The sequence below is a fragment of the Marmota marmota genome, unplaced genomic scaffold (genome assembly GCF_001458135.2).
Source record: "Marmota marmota marmota unplaced genomic scaffold, marMar, whole genome shotgun sequence".
Classification (NCBI taxonomy): domain Eukaryota; kingdom Metazoa; phylum Chordata; class Mammalia; order Rodentia; family Sciuridae; genus Marmota; species Marmota marmota.
The window spans coordinates 7,870,533-7,894,552 of NW_026000075.1; the positions used below are offsets into that span (position 1 = coordinate 7,870,533).

Here is a 24,020-nt window from a genome sequence, read left to right on the forward strand (position 1 = left end):
ACCTGGGACACCTCTGGCCAGGCACATCTGGAATGTAGCCTCTGAATAGCTTCTTTAAAAGCCCTCAGTTTTCCCTGCTGGGGAGAGCCACAGCCTCTGGGACTGGAGTCCCATGTGTTTCTCCTTTACTAACAAAACAATAAACATTTTTTTCCCTTTTTCTAAAAACTGTGTCCTCATTATTATATTCGCATGAATTGACATCAGGGACAAGGATCCAGCTTTCCGTAACATGAGTGCATTTAATCTTTACATGTTTACTCCAAATTCCTCAAATTGCTTACAAGCAACTCTTCAGGAGCTGTTCATTTGTGGTTTCTTTGCATAGAAATGAGACATCAATCTATATTTTTCTTTCTGTATTTTATTTGCTCCCATACTTGGCATTCATCAAAATCTGCTGAAAAATTTTGGAACCAAATTGCTAGGTTCCACCCTTAGAGAAGCTGATTCATTGGACCTGGGGGTTAGGTGTATACATCTGCATTTCTAAAGAGTTCCCAGGTGTTACTCTTGCTGCTGTTCCCAGAACAACATTAAAAAACCCACTGTTCTACTTGTGACAAAAATATTCAAAAAAGCTATATTCAATGGTCCAAATCTGATAGACTAGCAACTCATCTTGGGTACAATTGAAAGATTACTTTAAAATATATACACACAGGCAGTCTTTGGTACGATTTGATCTCTGTTTGAGTGAAAAAAAAGTATATACTTGTACAATGTACTTTGCCATGATGAAATCAACCAGATAATAATATATGATGATTTGTTAATGTATAATACATGCATTTTTTAAAAAAAAAAGAGAGAGAGGGGGAGAGAAAGAGAGAGAGAATTTTTTTTAATATTTATTTTTTAGTTTTTCGGTGGACACAACATCTTTGTTTGTATGTGGTGCTGAGGATTGAACCTGGGCCGCATGCATGCCAGGCAAGTGTGCTACCACTTGAGCCACACCCCCAGCCCATACATGCATGTTTTTATATTTTGATAATTTGATTAAGTTTCCAAAGGAGCATTTGAACACTTTTTTTTTTAATCTCAGTCTCTTAACAATTTGTTTTAATTAACTAATTGTTATGGAGCATCTTATTTGCAGATTATTCAACTAGAGTTATACAACTGGTTAAGGAGAACTTGGATCTGTTTAATTCCAAAGACCACTTTATTAAATACTATTCTCCACAGGTACCATTGGCCCTCTCATAATTTATTAAGTATGTGAAGGCCTACTCCAAATAAGATAATGCATGTGTTGTTGGAAATATATAACAAAGAAAACAAAATCCTGCTTTTAAAACAATGATAGCAGAGTAAAGAAATTTTAAACATGAGTAAAAAACTTAACCACAAAGTACTAAGTACTGTATCAATATAGCTTATCACATCAAAATTAGATTAAATCACATTCCCAGAAAAAATATAACTTGATCTTCAAAATAATGTGAGACAATTAATTGATCAGATTTTTTTCCACTTATAGATGAACCAGCTAAAGAACATTGATTTTACATGACTTTCCTTCCTTACTGTTGTCTAGATTAGTGTTTCACAAAGTGTGTTCAGCAGCACACTTGACCTAAGAGATGGTCAGAATGAGAAAATGGTTCTGCAGGCAATTCTGTGTTCCTCCTTGGAGATCCATAATGCATATTATCATTTTAATAGCTGCAAGAAAATCTGCAAAAAAAAAAACCCTCTTACCTTTGATTAGCAAACTTATGTAACCATAAAATTCTGTATTAAACTTTTGAAACACTGATCAAAACCCACAATTTTCTAAAGAAGTTCTGTAGTGCATGAAAGAGTTCCAAAAGACCATGGTATTGGAATTGGGAGTGTACTCAATGAGTCCTTCTTGGCTCCTAGTCTGGCTACATCCAGAACAGTTCTACTTTTAATCATATCTACTAAATGACATGATTATCCAAGGTGAAATGAGAAAATCACTACTTGAAGTGCATCACCCAAATTTATACTTAACACCCAGAAATGGATTAGAACAAAACTTTACTTTGAAAATGCAACTAAACTTTATCTTACATTCAGAAAAAGATTTAGACTATAATTGTAGCTACAAGTTAATTTTTTTTTAATATTTATTTTTTAGTTGTAGTCGGACACGATACCTTTATTTTATTTATTTATTTTTATGTGGTACTGAGGATCAAACCCAGGGCCTCACACGTGCTAGGCAAGTGCTCTAGCCCTGAGCCACAACCCCAGCCCCTACATGTTAATTTTTACCAGGAACAAATAGTGAATCATATTGTTACACAGTTTTAAAAATCGTTTTTGAGAAATTTTTGATAGCACGACACATGATTTTTTCCTTAATGTTTGAATTTTTACATCATGAAAATAAAAACATCCTCTTCCATAATATTGAAAATACTCATCAATTTTTTTCAAAGCTTCTCTTAATTTTTGACAAAACATTAAACTACCCTACTATTATCTTAAGTCTCTTCTTAGACATATTTTATATTCAACATTAAAACCAAAATTAAAAAAAAAACACAAACTTTAGAAAAATAAAGATACAGATATGCATGAGAATTGAGAAACTAAATATCTAGGATGGAGTGGGGAAAGAAGCTTTGATGATTATGTGATGTGCTAGTATCTATTTGTCGTTTTTTTTAATTTTTAAATTTTTTAAATTATTTATTCTGACGTCTTAGGACCTTGCTAATCCTGGTGAGTGGGCCCTTCCAGGAATAGCCAATTCTCAGAGATAGTAAACAACATACAACTTTTTAGCCAGTATCCCTTTCATATGAAAATGACTGCTATGGTCTGAATGTTTGTGTCCCCTGAAATTCACATGTTGAAACTTTTTCAGCAATGCAGTGTTATTCAGAGGTGGGAGGTGATTAACTTTTGAGGGTAAAGCCCTCCTGAAGGGTAGTAGAGGCCTTATAAAAGAGATTCCAGAGAACCACTTTTTCCTATCCAACATGTGCAGATGTAACAACAGGGTGCCATCTATAAAGCCAAGAGCAAGCTCTCACCAGACACCCAATCTGCTTGCCCCTTGATCTTGAACATCCCAGTTGAAGTCTTAGTCTCCAAAACTGTGAGAAATAAATGTCCATTGTTCATAAGAAACTCAGTTTATGGTATTTTGTTAGAGCTGTATGGACTAAGGCACAACCAATCAAAGCTCATATCCCCAACTACCTCCTGTATCTAACCCTCATAGAGCAAGATAATATTTCTCCCGTCTTACATCTCCTCCTCTGGCCGGGCACCAGATAATTAGAACTAAACTTATAGTCCAGAGCACACTGAAATTACTTTAATTTGCCAATCCTAAAATGCCTATTTGACTCTGCTTTGCCTTTCCCTTGGAAGCCAAAACAGAGGTTCTGGGCCGCATTCTTTCTTAGTGCCTTTTAACTTCCTTTCTGGAAGTGGTAATTGTGAATGGGATTGTGCATGGTGTAGCTTGACTCTTTCTCTTGGAACTGTGAGGAATAAAACTTATTTCATTAGCATTTTCCTTCCATGTGATCACTCTTTCTCATCTATAAGTAAAATCCCAGGTACAATCTAACTTACTAGAAGCACTCTCTGCTAAGTCACAGTTATCCATGGCTTTGCATATAATTTGATTACTTCACTAAGAGCACCTATATCAAATTCATGAAATACTGCATTTATTCTAAATTTGCATTTTACACTTTTCTATCAATCTCCTGACAGAAAAGATTGATAAAGCCATTCCTTTGTTACATGGAGATACAGAGATTAAAGTTACTTTGGGAGGAATGTTTAAGTAGGGATTAAATACAGTCAGCTCACTGAAGAATGTTTATTGTATAAGAGTTTCGTTATATAACTCATAGTGACAAGTTCTTCAATGATAAAACCTAAAAAAAAAAAAACAGGAAAATGCCATTGTTGTGGTGCATGGCTGCAATCCCAGTGCCTAGGGAGGCTGAAGCAGGAGGATTGCAAGTTCAAAGCCAGCCTCAGCAACTTAGGGAGGTCCCAAGCAACTTAGCCAGACTCTGTCTCAAAATAAAAAATAATAAAAGGGCTGGGGATATGGCTCAGTGATTAAGTGCCCCTGTGCTAAATCCCCAGTATCAAACAAAAACATAAAAAAATAAAATAAAATAATTCAGGAAACCCTGCCAAAGTCTACATATTGAGTATTGAGTGTCTTAATTATGGCTTGGTTGCTAAAAATTGGCTGTAAATTCTTTCAGGTCAGGAGTCATGACTTTAGTTCCCTAATGTATCCCCCAGTATCCGGTACAAGATGGACTCTCAATAAACTGTTGACCCATAAGTTGCTGCTCTAAACACAGTTTTTATGTACGGATTCAACCAAATGACCTAAAACCTGTCTCCTTCAAACATATTGCATTTGACTTCAGTGGAATTGCTTTTGCTGAATTGAATTACCTGTTGCAGAGATTGCTAGTTGCTTTGGAAGCATATTCTGCCTTCTCTAGTGATAAAGTTCCACTAAAAATGTAGACTTTCCAGCCTCCCTTGAGGCTGGCTATGACTGTGTTCCTATTTCAGCAAATGGCTTTAAATAAAAGGGTTGTGTGATTTCACAAAACCTTCTTAAATGGAGGGGACCTTTTTTTGTGATCTTTCTTCTATCATAATTATCTGAGAATCAGATCTGATGTCTGAGACTGCCACAGTCATGTTGGATTATGCAGATGAGGGCCATTTTAGGCATGGAATAATAAGGAATAAAAGGCATGAAAGGCATATGAGTGCCAGAAATTTTTATGATGCTATCATGAACATTGGACCACCTAATTTCAGAATTTTTTCCCCAAGGTCGGGGCTGAGGGGCAGAGGACAGAAAAAGATTTTAAAAAAGAACTTTTTGTTTGTTTGTTTTTGAATTTTTTTGGTACTAGAGATTGAACCTATGAAGCTTGACCACTGAGCCACATCCCCAGCCCTTTTTTATTTTGAGACAGGGTCTCACTAAGTTGATTAAAGCCCTGCTAAATTGCTAAGGCTGGCTTTGAACTCACAGTTCTCTTGCCTTAGGCTCCCCAACCCCTGGGATTACTGGCATGTGCCACTGTGCTGGGCTAAACTTTTCTATTTTTAAGCCCAGGTCCTTATTTTGAGATTTTCTGAACTCAATCCTAAGTGAAACATACACTTCTTTTTTAAAAACACAAACTGAAAATATATTGATTTTGATACATTACAGAGAATATAGTTATCCATTACATTATTAATTATAGTCTATATGAATAATTCTGCAAAACATTCTTTCAGAATTATCAATTTTTTTGTTTTTCCTTAAAGAAATGATAAGACTTTTCTCATGTTGATAAACAGAAAAAAAAAAATAACACCAAATCTTCAGCCCAAGTTGTTACTATTAAGTACATACCCATTTTCTTTCTACTGTTCTTTAGGCACTTAAAATTTTTCAGGAAATTTTGGAGTTTATGTGTTACACTCACATCTTTTTAATCAACCAGGTTGTCTACATTTATGCTATTTTGTGACTAAGCTTAGAGTTCTCATCTGATTCCTGAATTCCCTGAGAAATAATGTCATTTTGGAGTAAACTAAAATGCAACAGTATTTTTAAATAAAAATTTGTTAATTTAAGGAAAAAAGCAAGTCTACTTTGCAGGCTCAATGAATACGGGAGAAAAAAGTTAATGTTCTGTTACTGTTCTACAGTTTTGAAATTTTAAAGAGAAAAGTAAGGTTCTTGTCATAATTTAAAGTTTGTTTACAGAATCTAGAATTTACCCTTAGGGCTTTATTTCTATTTTTTATAAACTAATGGATACAAATTTCAAATAAATCTTCAGCTTTAAATGCATTTTAATATCAGTAATATTCTGCACTAAGTTGTAAGAGCTCAGCTTTTAAAAAATGCAATCTCAAAGATTTAATGGATATGACTAGAACTATAGAAATAATTAAGAAGATGGATATACACCATATCATAGTAAATCAATAATGGAGTGAGATACAAATATTTTTACCATATGCAACAAGTCTAATTTGTAGAAAACTGTGTCCCTATAATACTTTTTTAAAATTTATAGCAGTACTTGTGATTTAGATTTAAACTCAGAGGCAGTCTACCACTGAGTTACCATTTTTTTAATCTTGAGACAGGGTCTCCTTTAATCACCCAGGTTGACTTCAAACTTGTGTCCTCCCTGCTTTAATCTTCTGAGTGGCTGGAATTACAGGCATGCATCACCATGCCTGGCTCAAGTATATACATTTCTTTGGCCATAAATAATAAGAATTTTTTTTCTCTCATTAAACAAATATTTTAATTAATTCAGTTGTTATATTTATCCTAAATATTTAGTATATTTATCAATAGACTAAAGAAATACATCCATATTAAATTACAATAATTTGACCTTTCTTTTTTGATTTGGAAACTATGATCCCTGAATTCTTTGTGTTACCATTTTAATCATTGCTTTTTAAATTCATGCATTCAATCAATAAATACTTATCAAATGGTTTCAGTATGGCAGGCCTTACAGTAGGTTCTGGGAATATAATCATAAAAGTATTTTTCTTAGAAAACCATGCAGATCTGGTAAAGAGGAAGATGATTAAATAGAAATTATTATTGGCAGAGATATGTGCCATGGAAAAGTATGGTAGGATACCTAGGGAGCTCAGACATGCCTTCTGAAAGGAGGCAGTGCTAAACTGAGTAAAGTGTGGAAAGGTGAAATGGCATTCTAGGCGGGGAATGAAGTAAGAAAGAGGCTGCCTGGCCCCAGGGATAGGGGATTGTAACAACACATAAAGCCAAAGTGGTCACAAGAAGTCAAATCATAAATGGCTTTTGGCTGTGAAGAGTTTAAACATTATGATTGAAGTAATGGGGAACCATTAAAAGATTTTCATCAGTGATGTAAACTGATCAATATTTCTCAATGTCAGAGGCAGAGTGTTGCTTAATTAAAATGTACAGAATCACACACAGCAGAAATATATCTATTCAATAGTAGTATGAGCATTTTTTCAATGACGTATATAATGCATTATAATATTCTTATTCATTAAATTTGCCACATATTTTATTTTTTAGGTGACAAAATGTATTTAAGTTGACTGAAATAGAATGCTATATCCTTATGAATTTTATAGATTAATATTACATAATTGCAAAAGAAATGATATATAAGATAGAAAAAAATCAATCATAATACTTACTGGTAAGTCTTTTATTAAAATACTATGATTAGTAGAAGAATACAGTCAGAACTAGGAGAAAAGGTCAAGAGATTCAAAGTCAATTTACTAAGAAATTTTTAAGATCTTAGAAACCATCTTAAGACATACATTTTAATTTATGGATTAAATAAGTAACACTGACTCAGAGAAATCAAAGCCCCTCCCTTCTATCTCCTTTTACCCAAAAAGAATTTTAAAGATATTCCAATTATTCATGTGAATTATTTCCTTACTCATGGACAGAGTCACATTATTTATCACTGGGCATTTTCTTGTTAATATTTCTCTTTAAAATAAATTAGACATTTGCCTACATGAAATATGTTAAATACCTCTAAGGAGACAACTTCATCATTTCTTGGGGTCTCCTAATTCTCTTGGATTCTCATATGTAATTGATTCCTTTTTAAATTAGTTGGAAAAATTGGTTGTAATAGTCTAGGATAATACATAATTGAAAGTTTAATTATATTTAAATAATAATGACAAATTTTGAGGCTCTTATTTTAAATTAATTCAATTCAACTTCCAAAGTAATGACAGTGAATGTTTTGTCATTATTGAGGAAAAACATACATTTTGTAGTATTAACAGAGTATGGTTAATCAAAATAAAAAAAAAATGTTGTCCTTTGCCAAGGGTACCAACAGACTGGCAATTAGTAAATGACTTCTTATAATTTGCAATAGCCCTTCAATTATTGATGAATCTCTAACAACAAACAGCCCTCTTAAAAAATGATAGAAAAGAGCATGTAAATTCTGACATATTGTTTTGTTTCTGCTGAGATTCAACAACTAGCATAGAAGCATTTCTTAAAGTCATGGATAACTGACTAAAAATTGACATTACAAAGGATGAAATAACTTAAAATGATATGTAAACCAGAAAGAGGGAGGAGAGAAATTTTCAACTTAAAACTTTCCACCATACTTTCTAAATAGACTGGCAAAGTTTCTCCTTTAAATCCTGACTTTCCTACTTACTAGTGTGTCCTTGTATGAGTTTATTCATCTCTCTGTGCCGCAGCTTTATCCGTGCTTAGGTTCCTCATGGTTGTGAGGTACATGTAAATCATTTGGAATGAGGTTTGCATTCACTAAGAGTATCATTATTACATTGGCTTTCTTGGTATCTCAATATTTCACAGAAATCAAACATTTTGACCATATATAATGTAATAAATTTATTACTCCAAGAGTAAAATCCTTGATTACAGGCAAGACTGAATCTTGGCCCTTATTTCTCAGTGTTGCATTATGGGATGTTTAAAACTGGAACACATTCTGAGTTGTCATCACTCATGTTTTTGATATTGGCTAAGATTTTGAAGATCATCCCTGTTTTATTCACACTATCTTGTGAGTAAAACTGGGTTATCCTGGGACAAGTATTTTCAACCTAAGTCCTATAGGTCCCCAGGGATTCCCTACTGGTACCAAATGATGGTAAGGAGGGAATAAAGCTAGGACATGTCAGAGCGCTCTATTTTATATATTGGAATTAAATAAAATAAAATACTTCATTAAATATGGATGATGTCTTAAATCAAGTTGAAATTCATGTACCAGAGGCCACATTGGACATTTTATATAGACTTTGTAAAACACTCTGCAGGAGTTTCTTTATAATAATTAATTATTATGTTAATTAATCATTAACACTAAGTGCTTATTCTCTGATCTCACATCTCAGATTTTTCTACTGTAAGCTCACCATAATATCTATACATCTATCTATATTTATCTGTCATCTATGAATGAAAAACCATTATCTTCTGAACAATGACTTAAAAAGCAACCACACATCTATATATGGGATGCCCAGCAGGCTAGTTGTTAAGTGTTCCATAACTGAAAGCTATTTTATTTTTGTTAAATTATTACACTTACTTTCCCTAAGGATATCTTAAGGCATCATCATTTGCCGCAGTCTGGCTGGGCATAAATGCCGCAGTCTGGCTGGGCACAAATGCCGCAGTCTGGCTGGGCACACAATCCGAGCCACCACACAGCTTGTAGATTCAAACAGCAATTCTTTATTCCCGATCTCATACCAGCCGTCTACAATCACGTTCTGGGGAAATCCATGTTCTCTGCCCAAATCCACCCCTACTGGGCTTCTGTCTCCCAAAAAATACTGTCTGAATCCCGTGAGAACTCAAGGGGAACTCAGGCAGCAGGATATGCCCTATTCCCAGCAGGAATAATCTTAAACCTGAGGGACCTGAGGCTTAAACTAAGAGGTTGAATAAAGAAGTATCTGGAGTTCATAACATTCTCATCTGAGACCAGCTCTCTCCTCAATATGGTCCTGCTGTATTACTTTATTTCCCATGAATAGGAATAAAGGAAGTTCCCAAAGATACTTGAGAGGCAGAAAGAAAAGGACACAAGGATGACTTCAGTGGGAGAGCCAGTCTTCAACTATGGATTCATAACTTGTCTCTCCTCCAAAAACCCAAACTTGGATTCTGAAGGAAAGTAAATCTATTTTAATAATTTTATAAATTATTTTGCCTTATTCCTCTTTTCACAGGCAAGTTGGCATATTCATGAGGGAAGTGTCTGTTAAATAACTGCACTTTAAGTTGCTAATGCAAAGTTTTTGCCTGCTTGTTCTTCATAGACTGATTTGACAGTAATATAAAATCGTGCCATTGTTATCGTTAATAAGAGCATTAAGTGATTACATGAGATATGCCAGGCATTGATCTGTGTATATTAACTTTATCATCTCATTTAATGTTTACAACCACACTAATTTACAGACAAGAAATTTGTGTAGAAACAGGTTAAATTACTGAAATTTTCATCTAGTAAGGGTTCACATGGGACTCAAATCCTATTTGAGCTCTTAATTGCCCCGTGTTCTTCTTACTTCCACCTGCTTCCAATTCCTCTACTCAGATAATTACAGAAGTTTCATACACACACAAATACAATGCGTGAATAGTGACATAAGAGATATGCATGAATATAAAAGTAAGTGAAGCTAAAGAACATAGAAAATTGGACACCTGTCTGAGGAAGATTAAGATTAAAAAGTAAATATAAATGTCAGATTAAGAAAATACATAAATGCATTAACACTGGTTAACATGGGATTATGGATTTTTAAAATTCTTTGTCATTTTCAAGTTTAATGAGCATGTTATTTTAATAATTAGACAAACAGATCATTTAAAAAATTCTATCCCTGTTATAAACATGTATAGTTATTTTTATAAATTCTATATTTTTGTGTGTATGTATGTAAGTATTTCCTCCAGTAATATGTATTATAGTTTTTTTATGGAATATAAATTTATATTGAATAAGATTCCATTCTCTCTTTATATCCTGATGTCAAACTATTCACTGATTATATTGCTTAAAGCACCAAGAATGAATTCATTTATTTACACTTGTTAGGTGTACAAATGTGCCCATATTTTTAAACATTCCAAAACTAGAGGTCCATATAAAATTTGCAGGGTTCTAAACATAATTGATAAATACAAATTTGTAGACAAAACACATCTAAAGATAATGATTTATCTATGAATATATTCAGGTAATAAACAGTGAGAACCAATGGTTAAATCTAGTTAGAGCACACAATGAAGGACCCAGGCTTGTGATGCCCTATTTCAGCCTAGCCTGCCCACTCTGCAGCTCAATCCCACAGCCTCAGGGGAGGCCTGCATTCTCTTCTTATGGACATTTCTCATCTTTTCTTTCTTTTTCATTCTAGTTCAAATTTCCCAATTTCCACATCACATTTTTTTTTTAATACAGAGAAGCAAATGAAGAGAGAAAAGCAATGAAAGTAAGTGGAAGAATTAACTAACAATTAGCTCTCAATTCATTCTTATGTTGTTCACCTCAATCTTACTGATCAATATTTCCCCAAATCATACTTTCACAGACAAAGAAAAAAAAGGAAAAGGGAAAGGAAGCCAGACCAGGAGGAGGATGAAGAAGAGGGAAATTGTCTTGTACCTTTCTCATCCTTCATGACATCATGTTTCTACTTTGAAACAAATCGGGAGAGATGCAAACCTCGTGTTTAAACTCAGAAGTCTTTGTAAACTTCACAAGCTGTATCACTCTCAAAGACACTTATCCCACTCACACCCAATGATGATGTGATTATAGTCACAACACATTTATTTAAAAACTTGATTCAGAGTTGTTATTGAGCCAATTGATGACAATGGTGAAGCTGACATCTTAAATCACAGCTGCTTTTCAATTATAGCCACAGGGCAAAGCAACACTTTGAAAAATCACAGAGAAGTGCAGATTAAAGCTTTGGATTTAAAAAAAAGCAAAAAGAGAAGAAAATGGATATAAACTTCACAGGTAAGAAATGCCATGAGCAAACCACTATATAAATTAGGCTTTTTATTTTAATTGCATATTTTATTGGTAGCAGTTACATTTGAATATATGCCAGTTCTTTCCTCCTTAAATCTTAGTACTACCAACAACTGTCAATGAATGTGGGTTAATTTTGTTTAATTACAACTGAATTGAAAAGAAACAATGTGTTGGTTATTTGTATCTGTATATACCTATGATATAGATGTGGATAGAAAAATAATTTATCCAGTTATCTAACTCAATGTCAAGTAATCATAATTCAAATGATTCAGTGTCCTTTTAAGGCTCTTTTGGATAACCACTGAGAAAAATGTAAGCATATCTATTAATGGTTTGCTTTTTTCTCATTAGTATGTATTTGCCTAGTTGCTTATTTATGTTTGCAAGTGACAATGCTAATTAAATACCAGAAAAAAATTAATTTTTCCAAAATAAGAAGTGATTCAGAAGTGTAGAAGTAACATTATTATTTTGTAAGTATTTGTGTCTTAGGCGAGCCCAATAGATCCCATCCCAGCATGTATACAAATTCTTTTTAAGAGTCTAGAACTGCTACTGGCAAAGCCTGCATTATTTACTGCTCACCCTTATTCTACACAGTGTACAAATTAAAACAAAATAATATATAGGTCTCAGAGGGGAAAATAACACATATAGTTGCTGGAAAAACAGAAAAGATTAACTGGGAGCAATATGGAAACCAGTCTTTTTAAAGGAAATGATATAGTTTCATTTATATAATCGCTCATTCCCTTTTGAATCTACCAGAATGTTTTTAACAGAAAAGATATAAAATGCTCCTTAGATACAATTAAGACACAGCACACAAGAACAGTTATAGCACAACCATTAGGCTAGCATCTTTACATTGATGTCTATATGCTGTCATATTTGAATGGGAAGTCAATATTACATCTCAGTTCTTTTGTTCAGCATATATTAATTAATTATTTATATGCTCCAGAACTGTCCTGAGCCCTGGAAATACACGGATGAAAATAATTGACATGGTCCCTGTCTGCTTGGAACTCAGTCTTTACCTTTGTCTTTTTGGACACAATTTGGTTAATAGCATTTAATTCAGGAAGAGCTATAAAATTGCTTGTCTATTCAGAACCTTGTCCTAAAAATGATTTAAAGTACATTTAAAAAACTTTGTTATTTATTTTTAATTAACAAAATTGTACATATTTATGGAGTAAAATCTTATTTTTTATAGATATATAATTTGTGGAATGATTAAACCAAGTTAGTTAATATATCCAGCACCTCACATACTTAACTTTTTAGTGTTCTGAGAACATTTGAAATCTATCCTATCAGTAATTAGGTATATAATAGATTATTATTAACTATCATCACCTTGTTATGAAATAGATCTCTAGGACTTATTTTTCCTAATTGAAACTGTACACTTTGACCAACATTTCTCTGTCTGCTGTTTCTAGTACCTGTTCCAGTCCCTGACCAACATTCTATTCTCTATTTTTATGAGTTTGAATTTTTTAGATGCTATATAAAAGTGAGATCATGCAATCTTTGTCTTTCAGTGCTTCTTATATTTCACTTAGCATAATGTCCTCCCAAACTTCTTTTTTTAATCTTCCTATTTGGCCATAGAGTCCACTGCATTATCTATAAAGTTGCCCAGAATCCCATGCATGCCTTCTTGACTTCCAGAATAGAATTACCAGTGCATGTCTGTGGCAAGCTCTTGGTCATTTTCACAGCTGGGAGCTGGAGTAAATCTCCAAACAAATGAAAGCAATATGTGAAGGACCTTGTGAGAACCCTTGCAACATCCTAGAGTTCACTTGAAATGAGATAGTAAAAATATGGGATATTAATATATATTTATTTTTACATCTTTATTGGGACTAGAGAAGGAATTAAGATGTTTCAGTGTCACACAGTGAATTTCTGTGGGTCTCACAATGATTTGCTACCCTTTACTATGGACCATGTAGTTTGATGGGTGCATTTGATGGTGGTTCCTCTTAGGCAGAGAGTGTTTGTGTTCACATATTCAAACACTTGCTTCTTGTAAAATGCAGCAAATATAACTAGGACACACTTAATGCTTGCTTGGATTAATGTCACTTTCTAGTAAATAAATCTGAACAATCATTTTTAGCTTAAGCTGTTGCTTCTGTAATCAGTAGTAGTTTAGTTACTGAATCAAAACAAACACATAGGCTGTGCTACCTCTTCACAGGTCTCTTCCAGAAACTCAAGACAGTATATACAAGAAGAAACATGAAGCAAATTGCACTTCTACTAAAACAAATAATTGCTTCATTTATGTCTAAATACAAGTGACTAAAATATAATTTATAGTCTATTACAATAACATGATGGCTTCTACTTCTTTACACAATGTAACATCTCACCTGAGCTATGATCAAAAACTGTAAAATAATTTTTAAAAATACAACCAATCAATTTTTAGAACTGTTTGTGAATCCTTCAAAAGAATGAGTAGAGTTCTTCTTTTCATACTTTATAGAATACTAGTTGCAAAAAGAAAATTGTGAATTAAGCATGAAATTATAAGATTGTCATATTTATACTAAACAATTCTAGTTATCTCTTGCTGTATCACACAGTAACACAAGCTTAAAACTACATACATTTATTATCTCAGGTTCCATGGGTCAAAAGTCTGGGCTTTGCTTAGCTTGATCCTCCCCTCAGTGAACCACAAAGCTGTAACTAAGGTAAGAAAAACACTGAGTTCTCACTTGGACCTACAAATCTTCTTTCAGGTTCATTCAACTTATTAGCAGAATTTAGTTCCTTATAGTGATAGAGTTGAGATCTCTATCTCATTAGCCAGAGATTGCTCTCAGCAAATAGAACTTGACCATAGTTCCTCACTATTATAGCCCCAGAGTCAAATTTGGGTCATAGTCTCAGAAGACAGTCTCCTAAATGCCATGATTCTGAATGTTAAAATTCTGAAAGGCTAAAAATCTCAAAAGTATAATGCTTGAAAAGATCAAATTCCAAAAATATTCTGTTAAAAAATAAACGATTTCGTTAAGAGACGTATTTATATTTTAAAGGAAAATTTATCTAAGAGACATAAAAATCATGATAGAACACTTCATATACCACTCTATAAAATAAGATAGGCAATAATTTATATATTTTTGCAAGCATAAACAGGTATACTAATGAGAGTTACAAAGGTATAACAATTATAAGCAGTCTAGCAATATTCATAACCAGGTCAAAACACAAACTACATGAACACATATCACCATGATTCGTAGTTGTATTCACTCAACTTTATAACTTGTCCTCTGAAATATTATGATGACAAGCTAAATCTTTTGATGAGATTAATCAAAAAGTGAAATGAGTCACTGCCACTTGTACAGTGATCCAGATCTTAAATTTTGAGAAATGTTTTCTTTCACAAATGCAGATATACAAAAAAGACAGCTCTTCATTTAGAGGACGTTTCAAAGTTTTTATGTAATTACCCAAATGCTTATACACAAAGTCAATATTGTGATAATCACTTTCACAGAGTCAAATGCAAACAATGTTTAAAATGAATTAGAACTCTCTAAAAGTCTTTCCCCAGTTTATACCTCCAGCATCAGAAATGATGCAGTAAAAAAAAAATAGCATAGCGAATTGTAAAAACAACACAAACTGGGGAAAAAAAACTAAAATGAAAATCTAACATGAAAAAATATATTACAGGGATAGATTATGGGCAGTTGAATGGAGGTAGTCCATAAGAATTAACTAACATTCACAATCATTTACTATATGTGAATTAATTAATTAATTTGTGTGTGTGTGTGTGTGTGTGTGTGTGTGTGTGTGTGGTACTAGATATTAAATCCAGGGCCTCAAACATACTAAGCAGGTGATCTACATGAGCTATATACCCAGGCATTTTTAAATTATTATTTTGAGACAGTCTCACTAAATTTTCCAGGTTGTTCCTGAATTTGCAATCCTTCCTCCTTAGCCTCCGGAATGGCTGGGATTATAGGCATGCATCACCATGTCCTGTCTTATATTGTTAAATCTTACAGCACTAGTAATAGCCCCTTTTGGTAGTGGAAGTTCCGTGGCTTTCCATTGAAAATGCATTCACTTGGCGTTTCCCCACATTGAGAATGGTTCTTCCCTGCCTAGGCCATTTATACTCATACACTAATCTCTGGAAATACCCTCACAGATATAACCCAAACTAATGACTTATGAGGTGCTAGGTATTCAAGCTGTCCCACATGATGTGGCTGTTGTGTCTATAACTGAAAAGACATTATCCCTTACCAGAATTCTTTCTACCAGTCTACCTCTTAAATGGCTCGCTCACTCCCTTTTTCTACTGGAAATGACAGGTTGGGGGACATGGGCATTCAGAGTTCATTCAACATTTAGGATTTTAATCTTTTGTGATTTTTCAACTTTAGATGTATTGATAATTTGGTATTATGATTGACATTTTCTAGTGCCAACTCATAAAATGTTCGCTTTCTCATGTAACAGGAGAAAAGTCTCTCTCTCTGATTTGCTTGGAGTGTAATATTAAATATGAATTAGGTTTTTCAACTAGAAAAAATATATATATTAGCCCATCACTGTTCATTATACTTAGCAACCTAATCAAGGTAGTTAACTATTCTATCATGTTCCTAGAGCCTGCCCATAATCGAGGGAACAGTATTATGTAAGTCCAGAATACCATGAGGTGGGAATCTTAGGGGCCATCTTGGAATTCTGCCTACCAAAACAATGCTGTCTTATTTGTAATATGATTGAAAATAGTGCTGCACCTATGGATACCTTTTAGGCCTTCTTCCCATGAACATTAAATAAACATTATTAGATCTTCCAAAAATATTGTTACTGCCATAGTCAATAATCAAAATAAATCCAGTGTATGAAGAGATAGAAGCAGAAAAACATGAAGAGAGGTGCAAAGTCACTCAGAGAATGCACTGGGGCAGAATCCAGTGTGCTGGGATGAGGTTTGATTCCCTAACTCTCTACTGTGGCACTGTTCCTATATTAAGTAAAGACAGATGGCAACCTGATGCAAATGCATCATTTCTGAAGAAAACTGGCAAATAGTTTTTTTTTTTTTTTTTGCAAAGGGCAATTAATTCATTAAAACCAAATTGACTGTAAAGAAAGTTTCTATACTTTCTCAAATTAGCAAAATTTCAAAAATGAACTCTTTTGAAAATTGAAATGTCATTTTCATAAAGAGAAAAAAATCTGAAACCTAAATAATTAGACATCTGGCAAGAAAAATAATGCCAATATACCTCAAAATTTTTGCTTTTCTCTCTCTCTCCCCTCCACCTCTTTCCTCTATCCCTTCCTGCTCCATCTTCCCCAACTTCCCTTTCAATTGCTATAATAATTGAAGGAAGTGCATGGATAAAAATCATGTTCTCCAACTGAGCAATTAATTATGTCATCTAAATAGACCACTTCCATTTTCAAGTTCTCTAAAAAGAGGGGGGAAAAAACTCCAATATTATTGCTATTCTCCCAATTTAAATTTCCAAACTTATGTTGGTCTAATTTAAATTCCAGACAATCTTCAAGTAGCAGTTTCATTCTGGAAGCCCATGGAAAGAAGGAAGGATAACCACCAGCAGGATTCCTACTGTGTGCCCAACCCTGTACTGGGAGTTTTCACACTATCTCTTTAAATATCCAAAGTAATGTCCATACTTCACAGGTAATAAAACTAACATCCATAAAGAGTTCAATGACTTATCTGAGTCACACAGCTAATAAGAGGCACTACCTGCATGTGAGAGGCTTTTGACTAAAATATTTTTTCAACAAATGACTAAATTAACAAAGGAAAATATAGGTCTCTCTGTGAAGGCCACAGAGCTTCACAGCACACTGCCAAAGGTTAACTTAAGATTCAAAAAGTGTTCATCCTTCAAATTCTGCAAGTCTAACTGGATAGTAAAAGGTTGATTCCTTCAGCTATGGTGAAGTTATTTGATAATAACCCTGAAAAATGTCAGTACAGAAAATCTCTGGCATTGTTTGACATGACATTCAACAGTTGTTGCTATGCTCCTAAAATCGATAATTTTGCAAATAAACAATTTAAAAAAATAGGCTACATTTCCACATATCTCATTTGCTTCTTTGTGATTCCATCAATTTGAGAAAATCTCTTGAAATCTCTCTGGTAAAGTTAGCCCAATGGTAAATAAAATGTATCTAAATACATATAAATTTTAATCTTCTTCAGAATTTGTCACTATAGAGAAATTCACTAGGTGATCCAATTTATTTTCATAAAATTAACACCATTCCTATTTTGGTTTCTGGAGTAAAATATTAAATGTGAATTAAGTTTTTCAACTAGGCAAAAGATATATATTAACTTGGTAGCATTTTTTTCTATAAACACAATAAAGTGCAATGAAATTCTAAAATCTAGATAGCTTAATAACATATCGATTATAGCTATAATAGTAATTCTACATGAGAACACCATACCAAAATAAACTTGATATAGATACATGCAACTCATTACAATCATACATTGATGTCAAACTTAAATAAGCCTGACTAAAGTGTATACTGCAATATTTTCAACTGAATTAACCATAATTCTTTCTTCCACACAACAACAAAAAAACCCAGTTGTTTATTTCATAATTTTTTCATGCTAAAGTGGAAGTAAAATGGACCAGTAAGTGTTAAATTGAAATTGAAAGGGTTTGTTTTATGAAATTACTTCTTGAAATTTTCTTTTATAAAGGACACAGTGGTATAATTTTTCCCCTAAGGATATTCGCAATTCTGTGATGAAGATAAAACAAGAAGTACAAAATAGTACTGTAGTGGAGGTTAAAAACAGTGTTATGAACTTCCTAGGGAAAAGACAGTCCCAACCTGTTGAAAAAACATTCCCTTCAACAAAAACTTTTGTGGACAAAACTGTACTCCCAACCTATAACGTATCTTGAAATTCTAATCCCCAACACTTTTAGAATATGAATTGTATTTGGAGATAGAGCCTTTAATGAGGCAATTAGAGCTAAATTAAAATCACATAGGTGGGCCCTAATCCAGTAGACTAGTGTCCTTATGAGGTAAGACTCGGAGGATGTACATGCTGAGAAAAGACCATTTGAGAACACAGAGAAGCAGATCAGCAGCAAGGCAAGGAGAGAGGCCTCAATAAAATGAAACACACCAATGCCTTAACCTTGGACTTACCTGCAGAGCTATAATAAAGTAAATTTCTATTGTTTAAGCCACCCATCTGCAGTATTTTGTTATGCCATGCCCAGTAAACTAATACATTCTTTATCACAGGAAAAAATTATTGGTCGGTTTAGTAGACTGAAAGATAATTAATCTTGAACCTCAGATTCTATTTCCCCCTGTAGAACTAATTAAAGCACTAAGTTTCTAGATTAGACACCACAAACATAAGACCTAAGGGGCTAGTTAATGACTAAACTGCCTACTGCAAGAAAATAAGGAGTGGTGGGGACTGTAGCAAACTAGGGAGTTCATGGTCAGAAGAAAGGTGCTGATGCTGCTCATTGTTAATACTTTACGTTATGAAAGAAAACATACCTCGCTGGATATGACTTAAAGGCTGCAAGTTGCAACTTTTGCCAGGAAGTCAGTTTCTTCAAATAAACCCTTTTATTAAATAATCTCTAAAGTTCCTTCCAATTCAACTTTTGAAAAATTTACAATAATAACATTTTCTCTATTGGAAGCATTAACTAGGAGATAAAGTTAGCATTCCCAAGAAAATTTTTGCCTGGATTTATTAGTATTGCAAGCCATTTTGAAATCCACAGTTTAATAAAATTCTTTTCAGAAATTAATTAACACTGAATGATAGAAAAAAATTAAAGGCTTTTCAACAATAATTTTTCATACTTGGGAGCATACCTGTGTTTCACATTTTCAGATGCATTTAGGCAATTATTATTATCCACACTTGACAAATGAGCAAATCTGGGTGCCCCACAGGTGCTTCAAACTTGAATGATTTGAAACCGAGTGGGTAGAAGGAGCTGGAAAGAGCATAGGCATTGGAGTCAGGTTGAATCTCTGCTCCGGTGGTTAGCAATATCACCTTCCAATACTAAACCTCATTATGCTTCAGTTTACCCAGTGTAAAATAAAGATGAACATTTATCAGAGGATTGTTGTGACTACTGTAAAGAAAACATAGAGCAACCTTATGCAGAGCTGGGGATACAGAGTGTGAGGATCAGCAGCAGCAGTGGTGGTAGTATTAAACAGGGCAATAACAGCAAAGACAGACCCATTGCATCCCCCGACATGCTCAAGACCCTTCAGTCTCTCTCTACACTGTTAAGAGGAAATATAAACCTGTAGTATTTCCTCAGCCTGCTTCTGAGCCCATATTCCTTACATGCAGAAGTAGCAACGTCATGTGCGCAGGTCAAGCTACGCACAGAATATCTTATTGACCCCACTCTTCCCTCACATCTCTCCTCAATCCCCCATCAGTCTGCAAGGCAAGGAGAAAGGCTAAAACCTGTTTTGTTTCTCCATTTCAGCATCTCTGGAAACCCACCCCTCTTTTCCCCCTTACTGCTATTACCTCATTCCCTTTGCCAGGATGAATCCATGTTTCCAAGGTCTCTGCTCCATATTTTCTCTCTCTTCCCCTCTCACCTCACTCCTTATTCTTTCCAACCCCTATTCATGCCCTATTTTTCTGGCCACAATAAGCCAACAAACAAGTAAAATGTTGATTATATGATTCTCATACTTAATCTTTGCTAGTAGCATAATTTTGTCCTCATACTTTTAATGAAGTTCCACACTCCTTTGACATAGCTATGTATTTTAGTGGGAAACTGAGATTTTAGTACTTAAAAATAAGTTCAAATCCAGCATTCCATTAACTAGTGGCATAAATGTTTTTCATTACTGTTATTCCAACTAGACTAACTTCTTTTGAACAGGGACCTTGCCATGTATGACATCTCCATGGTCATTTTCAGTGCCCAGGACAAAGAAAGGAGTTAAAGTGGATATGAAGGAATTAAGAGTAGGATACCCCAAAATGTGTCACTCCAATGTAGTATTATTTTGAGGTAAAGATACGTAAAATAGCAGTGCAAGAGGATTACTCCAACCTTCATATTCTCTTTTAAAAGTAAAATTCTCTGGTGAAAAATATTCTCCCAATACCAGAAGAAAAGTATTCCTATCACCACATATGGAAAGTTGAGGCCAGGAACTTTGTTATTCTAATCTAAAGTTTTGGGCCACTTCATCCAGTTGACTACTCTAGCCTCAGCCCCTTTACACCATCACATATTCATAATTTACTATCTTTTGACCAATAGAGAATGGAAGGGTTTAATTTTGTATCTTCAGGTCTCCATTTCCTTATGAGAAATCTCTTGTCACATAAAAGTCTCATTAAATCTGTATGCATTTCTTCTGTTAATCTTTCTTATGTCAGTTTAATTCTCAGGCCTAGCCCCCGCCCCCCCCAACCACACACACACACAAAAAGAACCCTAAGAGGTTAAAGATAATATTTTTATCCCCCTAAAAATGAATGAGAAGACAAGTTACTGCAAATCCACAAGTCTAGTAAAGTTGGAGGCAAGAAGTCCCCCAAGGTTTTCCCCAATTTGATGGGTTTTCCCCTCTGATAAACAGATTTGAGAAAATAAATTCTCCTAATTAAATGACTACATCTTTCAACTAAACAGAATAAAACTTCTAATGCTAGAACAATACTTTCCTTGATTGAAAAAAAAAAAAAAAGGACAGCATAGATTCTAGATTCTAAGATTAAGTAAGATTTTTTATGATTTAATTTTTGCATAAACATCCCAAATGCTATGGGTCACTTATTTATGCATCCATAAGTAGTAACTGGTCATTTTAATGTACCAACCAATATGATAGAAACAGGGGGTAGAGTTTGGGTTCCTGCTCTCAATTTTCTTATAATCTAGGGGAAGCAAAAGTAAATAAATGATCATAAAAATAAATATTGACTTTGTAAAATTGAAAAATGCTATGAAAAAAAAATCAGATAAAGACCATAAAAGAGGACACATCTACTTTAAACTTTAGGCAGTGATTTCAGGAAAAACTTTTCTGGAAATTAGTAAACAATTTATAACATGAAGAAGAGGATTTGGTTTTGCATCTTTAGAATATAAATCCAAATTGTACAAATGCAATGAAGAGATTAATTTTTATTTTGAAACTGCTTTCATATTTTTAATAATATCAGTGTAATCCATAATGTTTTCTGGACTCAGATCCTGTGGAAGACTGGGATGACTCATATCTTCTGTACTGTGCAGATAAATCTAATACACAACTGCTAGGGGATCAGTCCATAAATGGTGTTTTCTGAACATTTAAGAAAGGGTTAAAGGTAATGAGACAAGATAAGTATGTATGATTTAGACCACACCATGCCAGTCACTTAAATTAAGAGGTTAGTATGCTCATTAACCAATCTGAAGAACCATTAGCACCAGAAAATAAAGAGAGTGAAAATAAGTATCAAGGAACAACATATTACAATTAAATTAATGGAGTTTAGGGAGGATCCATGAAAGTTCCTGCAGCTTCTGCCGTTTCTTTATAATGTCATGGTTCTAATTTACCTCATTTATATTAATGAATGGAGGATTGCAGAACTATTAGCATGATTGAAAATTACACTAATGCTCAGTAAATCTACCCCTAATTATTATGATTAATGAGAAGTTGATCATCTTGGACCAGATTAACAACTAAAGCAACTGAAATAGAGCAAAAGAGCTTTTTCTTGCTAACCCAGGTCTTTACTCTTTTTTATTTAATGAAACCCTGAGCAATCTACTCAGTAATGTTATATACTAATTCACTGTAACCATCCATTTACATAGATTTACATAGATTATATTTTCACATTTATGTATTTATTTGAAATAATTACTTCCAAGTGCATTAAAATGTGGTCTTCTGATTGGCTTTATGCAGTGTTAATGTTCCAGTACGAAATTGAATAATAAAACCAAACATATTTTTTCTCTACCTGGTTCTAAGTCATCCGTTTGAGTGTTATCTTCTCCAGGGAGAGAAATTAAATTTTTGTACTCAGCACAGTCAACTATTAGGAGATACATGTCTCACCTATTTATTTATTTAAATATTGCTACTTTTCAAAAAGAGTGTGAAGTGATAAATGGTAGAAAAATTAAAATATATTTTAATCATCTCAATATCTGACTTCATTTTCTTCATCTAACACATGTGAGCTGTTTTTCTTAGCCTCAATTTCAATTATGAACTTTTCCTTAATTCTGACTGCAGTATGCTAGCAATGCCGTATGTTTTGGTCTAGTTTATTTTCTACCTTCTGCTACTGATAGGTGTCCATGGAAACAAACCTATACTCAGTGCTACTCTCGGTGAGTGCAGTGGCCTAAGATGTGTACTTTGACAGCACAAGCACAAAGCCGTCAAGGCTATTTCTCTGGGCTCCATAACAGGCTTTTAATGAAGTAGAATTTCACATTATAATGGCCTTCATGTCCCATCTCAAATCTGTACTTATTTTACTTATTATCAAGACTTTCTTGCTCTATTATGGGATCTTTGCTATAAGAAATGTAAATAACACAAATGTAATTTCTCCAGGCTTGACCATAGTATAAAAGTTAATAAATTAATTCACAAAAATATTTATTGAGGGATTTCTCTGTGCCAGGCCTTGTGCTGAGATGGGGTTTAAAAAGTGCATAAGAAAAAAATATGCACATACTCATGGAGATTCTAGTTTAGTTGAGGACACAGAAATGGGAAATGTTGAAAGAATTTTATAAAAGTGAAAGAAGAATAACATATAATGGTACAAATAATGGCGAAAGCAAGATTATTGGGGAGATCAGTAAACACCTCCATGAGACAATGAAATTTTAAAAGAGATTCTGAGGGATAGGATAGTTGCTAGAAGTTTTTCCTGGCAGGAAAAACCAGGACTTTGGGAAATAAAATGTTGACTCTCACTGAATATAAAATAAAAAATACCAATAATAAAATAGAAATTGCGCTTAGGGTCCTACAGAATGTTAGGGTCTGAACCTTACCAGACTGAGGTTTTAGAACCTTGGGAAATTATTTAATCTCTGGATTTTAGTGCATAAAAATGGAGATTATATGTGCTATGTATAATGGCTGTGAGGATTATGTTAGATTCTATCAATGTGTCCTTGGCACGAAGTGAGTCCTCAAGGAATAGTAATATTCTTTTCTTATTAAAAAGTAATGTGAGGAGTAATAATTTGTTCCCATGATGTAGGCTCCCTATTTACCTCTCTTATTGTTTCTCTTGCTGAGAAAAAAACTTTTTAGTTTAAGTAAGTCCCATTTGTTGATTCTTGTTATTAAGTCTTGTGCTATGGG

At 33.7% G+C, this 24,020-nt stretch overlaps 1 protein-coding gene across 12 annotated transcripts in view; it reads right to left on the bottom strand.

Annotated features, from left to right (window-relative positions):
* Nucleotides 1-24,020, bottom strand: part of Naaladl2 (N-acetylated alpha-linked acidic dipeptidase like 2) — a 1,175,859-nt gene that overhangs the window by 761,337 nt on the left and 390,502 nt on the right. Inside the window, exon 1 of one of the 12 annotated variants that reach the window (XM_048814266.1) lies at nt 19,512-19,536. The exons of the other annotated variants lie outside the window; for them this stretch is intronic. The gene's annotated coding sequence lies outside the window, so the exon portion shown is untranslated. Of the gene's footprint in view, nt 1-19,511; nt 19,537-24,020 lie in introns of those variants that run through there. 12 annotated transcript variants of the gene reach the window in all.